Source organism: Micropterus dolomieu, linkage group LG17, assembly GCF_021292245.1.
Source record: "Micropterus dolomieu isolate WLL.071019.BEF.003 ecotype Adirondacks linkage group LG17, ASM2129224v1, whole genome shotgun sequence".
Classification (NCBI taxonomy): domain Eukaryota; kingdom Metazoa; phylum Chordata; class Actinopteri; order Centrarchiformes; family Centrarchidae; genus Micropterus; species Micropterus dolomieu.
The window spans coordinates 33,627,076-33,633,995 of record NC_060166.1 but is presented as its reverse complement, the minus strand read 5'-3'; positions in this window follow the sequence as shown (position 1 = coordinate 33,633,995).

Sequence of the window (6,920 nt, the reverse complement as noted above, 5' to 3'; positions counted from 1 at the left end):
TAGAGTCATAGAGTTGTGATACTGAGTTTCTGTGTCTAGAAGAAATGTGACCGTTCTTCTGATCCACTAGGAGAATACAGAGGTTTAATCTCAGTAGGGTGTAAGATATAATGTCACTAACAGATATACAAATAATTTCATCCACTGTGTGGATAAATACCTGTACATAGTTATTGTTTTATTCCCAGGAGAGTAGAGAAAACACAAAGTATATTTTCCCTGTTGTGTATAATATTTTCATTCTTTTTTAAATAAAAAAATTTAAATGATGAAAGCTTTTTCTTAACACTTGCAGCTTAAACAATCAAGCAACTACATTTGTGTTTTATGTCTCAAATAATGACAACAAAATGTGGTATAACACTTGTTTATAGTTTTTTATTATACTACTAATACTACAACGTATAAACAAATAGATCAATTATAAACATCATCAATATTAAAAATAAGTATATACAGGAAGAAAGACAAGGTGTGTCCAGAGGTATCTTAACTGATTATGAAGACAGGTCAGACTTTACGTGTAACATTGTATCGCTGCTGTAGAGATTCAGTTAATCACAATCACCACTCTGACACGATTACCACATTTCAAAACCAACCATATTACTTTTTGTTGTACACCTTGCTATATCTAGCAGTACACTTGGGGCAGGGACACAGAACCCCATGTTAACAGGGATCATCAGGTCTCCTGATTCTGTTTCTAGGCATCTCCTCAGCAGTAGACAACTGTCGGATATCACTCTGGAGGTCTGCAATGTACTGATACTAAATTCCTATACAATCCATACCAAGTAATACCCAGGCTGGTATTGCCGATACCGATTCCGATACCAATACTTTTTATAGTTCTCTTACACAGTAGTTAGCATTTCCACATATAATGCAATCAAAACAATAAATAAGAACCATTAAGAATCAGAACCATCTGTATTCCTCATACTTTTTTACTATTTTTCACTTAAATGTATTAAGGAAAATACACGAGAGTACTAAAAATGCAACATCTGAACTGTGTCATCAGCTTTTCTCCTGGCTGGTCTGTGGACACAGTGGTTGTAATTCAGGACAGCCAGCATGGTCTAATCAGCGTATCCTGGTGAGAAGTACAGGGTGTTGGAGGACTCAAAATCTGCAGTTGACCTGAGGGCACAGTAGAAATAAAACACACAGTAGTTTTCCCTTATGGTACTATAATTCATGGCTTAGCAGTACCATTTACAGCATTATAGTGTTTTCACATTTGGCCTTCACATTAGCTGTGTGCTAAGTAGTAGTAGTAGCTATGTTGGCTAGCGATACATACTTAACGAAAGTAACAAATTAACATCAGAATGAAAAAAGCCAGATTACCTGTCAGTAGAAATAAAGCATGGTGTCACTGTTCAGACCCTTGGGGTCCCTCAGTTGTTGGTGTGGTGTATAACATATGTGCATTTGACTCTAGCAGCTGGACAGAGGGTCAGTATCCTATATAAGCTATGTTTGATGTACAGAGAGACAGAGTGGTCATCGGGCTGGGTCACTCTCCAAGCTGCTGCAGAGCTTGTAATTGATGCTGAACTCCTTGATGTGATAAACTTTTATGATCAAGAACAGTGTCAAGCGGATTTCTTCTCAACACATCCTCGCAGCATTATTGTTCAGACACCACATTGGCATTGTTGAAAAGCCATGCCGATATCGGCTCCGATCTAACCTGGCATTGTCTTGTTCATCAGGTCTGAGTGACCGTGTGCGTCCGTAGGCGTGGTTCTGTAACACCATGGCTGGTAGCCATGGTAGCGAGGTTGAGTGACAGTCACTTCTATTCGGTCCGAACGGAAGGAGTGTCTGAGTTTATTGCAGCCCTGTGAGGAGCACATAACTTTTTAATATGTATTGGTGAATAAAGATAGTTTCAACAAATATGGATAAAACTGTTTTAGAAGCAAATTGCCTACCCTGCCTTTAAAGCCATGCATCCACAAGATGCAATTCAGCACATTAATATGCCACTCCACAGCGACAAGTACACTTGTCAATATAGCTGGCAAGAGACAGCGACGTGGAAACCTGCAAAAATAAGTGCAAACAGGGCGGAGACTGTTATGTTTGAGCAGAGATGAAAATGCTGGAAAACAGATTTGGGATGGTGCCGAAGGCATGTTTTGTCTGGCAATCATCTGGGTTGGCTAAAGTATTTTATTAATCACCGGCCAGTTGACACCGATTTTCCCAAAAATAATACGTTAAGAGTTCTACATGTAGCTTCAATTCAACAAAATACAGGCTTTTATCTATCTAATGGTTTCCTAGGCCCTATGTTAACGTCGGCAAGAAACAGTTAATTACCTTGTTTTGTGTTTAGGAATTAATATATAACTACTAGAGTAGAAAATGCTTCAAATATACATGTATCAGATATCAGAATTCACATTGCGTGCCATGATGCTGTGGTTGTAGATGCCAAATGAGGAGGACATCTGTTCCCTGTTCTTCTGCTTCACTGAGCCTGTGTACGTTCTGTGTCCTTCACCAGACCCATCTAAGTCATCTGAGCCCTCTACCTCAACATGCAGAACACCTAGAGTGCAAAGGGAGGGGAAGTGAACCCTGGAGATGGATGCCGTTAACACTGCCTTCCTCCAGAGGCTGACAAATATCAGTGAGGCAAGACATGCAAGCCAGAACATATACAGTAGCTTTGGGAATTACATCACCATATTCCTTCAGCCTGATGCCAAGAGACTGATGAAGAAGGTTTGTGTCTCCCTCCACCACTTGACTCCATTCTCCAAGGACATCCCCTTTGTCCACCAAGGTGCTGTATAAAGTACCTTGCCCTTTCTGGCTGGACTTGGTCAGTGCCATAAAGGTAATTGTGCAGAGCCACGCAAGCCTTTGTTATGTCTTCGACTGTCTCAATAGATGGCCTTTCCAAAGACTCCACTGTGCAGCTAAAATGTACAACAAACATTTTCAACAACAACAGCCTTGCTCTGGAGTGGTGATAGTTTTACACCAGCTGTTCAGCAGTGAGATTGCTCTCTGTTAAAGAGATAATGAACAGTGATGCGATTAACTTCTTTCATATTAAACCTAATAAAATGAATAATGGTAATGCTTTAACAATAGATTCTACCATGATCTTAGCCTCACTAAAATCATAACCTCCTTTAGTGTCGCCATGTTTGTGTTTGTTGTGCAAATTGTCAAAGAAGATATTCCAGTGTCAGCCAGGGATGATTTGGTCCTGATTTGACCTCTAGTGGATATATGTTTAATCCTCCAGGTACACTCAAAGTACAGATGCAAGTATGTGAAAAATGCTGTTACGTCGCTGCCAAAGATGAAGGTAGAGGAAGACAGCATACAGAATATGATGATGGTTCGTATAGTGTGGCAGCCTGTTGCAGCAGCTCTCGCTCACTGGTGAGCTTTGTCTTTCCTGTTTTAATTCTTATTTAACTTTTTAACTTTGCAAAGCCCCTTTTCCACCACTGGCTCGCTTTTAGCCCGCAGTCTTACGTTTTCCATTGTAGATAGTACCCTCTCAATGTAGCTGGTCGTCATAGCAACGCTTCACACAACTGCTGCGACATAATGTTCAACGAGACACACACCCGTGCCCCACACCCACTAGCAGATGATTTAAGTTAAAATGTTACTCAGCATGTAAAGACAGAATAGTGGTCCGAAAATCTTGCTGTGTTTTCCTCTGCCATTGTTGCAGGAGGTTTGAGGGGTCTGAAAAATGTTTAAGCACATTTTCGATCCGCCATCAATTTTTGTATTCAAAATCTACACAGTTGACTTATCATCTCAAAACTTTTAGTGATGAAATAGCGTACAAAAAATAAAAAAATAAAATACATTCTGTGGCTGGCCCCCGTCTGGTGCGCACAATGATGATGCAGTGAATCAGTGGTCTGCTGTGTTTTTACATCATCTTTTTGGTATCACCTCAGCTCGCTCGAACCTTGACAGAGGTGATTTGGGAAAAAAGTACCAGGTCTTCTCTGTTTACCAGTGTTTGCAGACCATGTGCCCTGCCAAGGTCCCATTGTCTACACCAGGGATCAGCTTTAATCAAATTTAATCCGGTACAATTTCGAATTACCAGGGTTGACCCCTAATTCATAGTTTTCACGTGACATCAGATTCCAAGGAAAACGCTCCCTTGGAGGGCAAAAAATATGTTATTTTCAGCTACCTGCCAACCAAAAAGCAAGTGATACACTGCTACTTTGAGTTGCTGGAAATGCTGGATGGTTGTTGTGCTTTCGGATGCACTAACCGAGGAAGAGACAAGCCTGGGCTGTGTTAGGTGAGGGATTCCCCACAAGGTAAATGTAAACATTACCCCAGTCTAGCGACAGCAGGGATCTGGCGGTTTTTAACGGTAGAAATGTGGCAGCAGATGCACAACACTTGCAGTTTGTGTTCACATCTTTGTGAACTGCTATGTTGGTCTGTTGTTTTTCCCTCCAGGTCACCGCGCATGTCACATGACTGAAAACTATAAATAGTTGAAGATTCGATGCTGCGATGGACGGAACCTGATTTGACTGTCAATCTCACACTCAAAGCTTCGCGGCAAAATGAGGATCATGCCATTTTAGCGATATGGGGGTGCTCAAAGTCTGATTTTACATAGAACTACCAGTTTTATCCCAATAAATTAATATACAGCCTATATACAATATAAGTTACGTACAATATACATTTCAATATATAATGCTGAAAATAAAGAAATGAGAAAATTTTATTAAATGTTTTTAAAGTGTGTGAATAAATCCAGAATTGTAACCCTAACCCTCAAGGTAGGGGGCATCAGTGCACATGTGTAGGTGTAGCATGTATGTGTGTGTGAGTGTGTAGAGGTAGAAGAGGAACTTGCTGTAGAGACGGAGCCTTAACAACTTGTGCCGTGTTGTCCGCACCTCGCGGGACGTTCAGATTTTTATCACGATTGATAAACCACACAAAGAATATTACATCAAATAGTACTTGAAATACACCCGTGAGGAACAGCGACGTGCAGGCAGCTGTCGGCCGCGCGGCATGCATACAAAACTCTGCACAGTTTTGCTGGAAATGTACAGTGTAAGTTACAGTGACTAATGAATAGAGATTAAAACGGAGCTACCATGCTGCAAGTGGTTCTATTAGCTTACTCAGCCCCGAGGTGCCAAGGGCTAAACCCGGCAAGAAAACCACCTTGGTACTGTATTCCCAGTAGTCAAACTGGCCTCTGTCCGGCTGTGCTCCTGGTCCAGCTGGCGTGTTCACTCATTGGTAGTGATAGCTGGAAGCAGTCTGGTCACAGGGTGGGGGCGTAACGTTAACACACATTCTGGCGAATGTAAACGGCATTAATATCACACGACACTTCCCTTTCTAAATGCAGTCTATGGCCCATCCTGCATATACCTAGGCTGTATATAAAAAAACATATGAAGGCAAATAGGACTGCATTTTCTGTTTCATGGAAACTTTATGATTAAAGTAATCATAGGTCTCCATCCCCCACTTTCCACATTCACCCAGTATGTCACATGCTACACCAGAGACAATAAAACATAGGATTTATTCTTTGCCAACACCAAGAAGGCATATGATTCATCTCCTCTCCCTCCCCTGAAAGGTTAGATCACAACCTGGTCCATCTCCTGCCTGTGTACAAACTTGGCCGGCAGGCAGCCATCTGTCCCACGAACAGTAAAGAGATGGTCTGAAAAAAGACTGCTTTGATCACAACTATGTGGGATGTACTCTGTGATGCGCATGGGGAGGACATTGACTGTCTCACATATTGTATAATAGACCACATTAATTTCTGTGTTTAAAATATAGTACCGACCTGTACTTAAGAAAACACAGAGGGAACTGAGAGGAAAGATCAGGGAGGGGGAAAAATGCTTTAAAAAGTAGATGGAGGATCAGTTGCAGCACAACAATATAAGTAAGGTCTGGAGAAAGCCTCAAAGCCATCTCAGGCAACAAGGAACAGAAACCTCAGACTGTGTGGGACACAAAGTGAGTGATCTAAATCTTTTCTTTAACAGATTTGATGGTTTATTTTGCCACTCACCCCATCCAGTCCTCCCTGCTGCAGCTGACACCATTGTCTACACCTGCCCACCCTTGGACCCACTTCAGTTTGCCTATCAACCTGGCATTCGGGTGGACATGGCCATTTTGTACCTCCTCCACAGATCTATCTCCCACCTGGAACAGGCTGGTAGCACTGTGAGAGTCATGTTCTATGCTCTGAAGTGCTTTCAACACCATCCCACCAATGCTACTGAGGGACTAGTTGGAGAGGTTGGAGGTGGACCGCCACCTCACTGCATGGATACTGGACTACCTCAACACCCGACCTCAGTTTGTGAGGACACAGGGCTGTGTGTCAGACATTGTTGTCTGCAGCACAGGGGCCCCACTTGGAACAGTTTTGGCCCCGTTCCTGTTCAGCCTGTACACAGCAGACTTCACATACAACTCACAAACTCATTCACTGCCACCTACAAAAGTTCTCTGATGACTCTGCAGTCGTTGGCCTCATCACAGATGGGGATGACAGGGAGTACAGAGAACTGATCCAGGATTTTCTGGACTGGTGCCAACGGAACCGCCTCCAGATCAATGCTGGGAAAACCAAGGAGCTGGAGGTGGATTTCTGCAGGAGCAAATACTCTCCTCCTCTAATGGTGAACATCCTGGGTAAGGACATTGACATGGTAACATCTTACAAGTACCTGGGTGATCACCTGAACAATAAATTGGACTGGACTGACAACACAACAGCACTCTACAAAAAGGGCCAGAGCAGCATTTTCTACAGAGTGGTCTGCTAGGGCAGTGGCATTGTGGTGGCAGATTGGAGGAGACTTGACAGGGTCATTAGGAAAACTAGCTCTGTTCCTGGATGC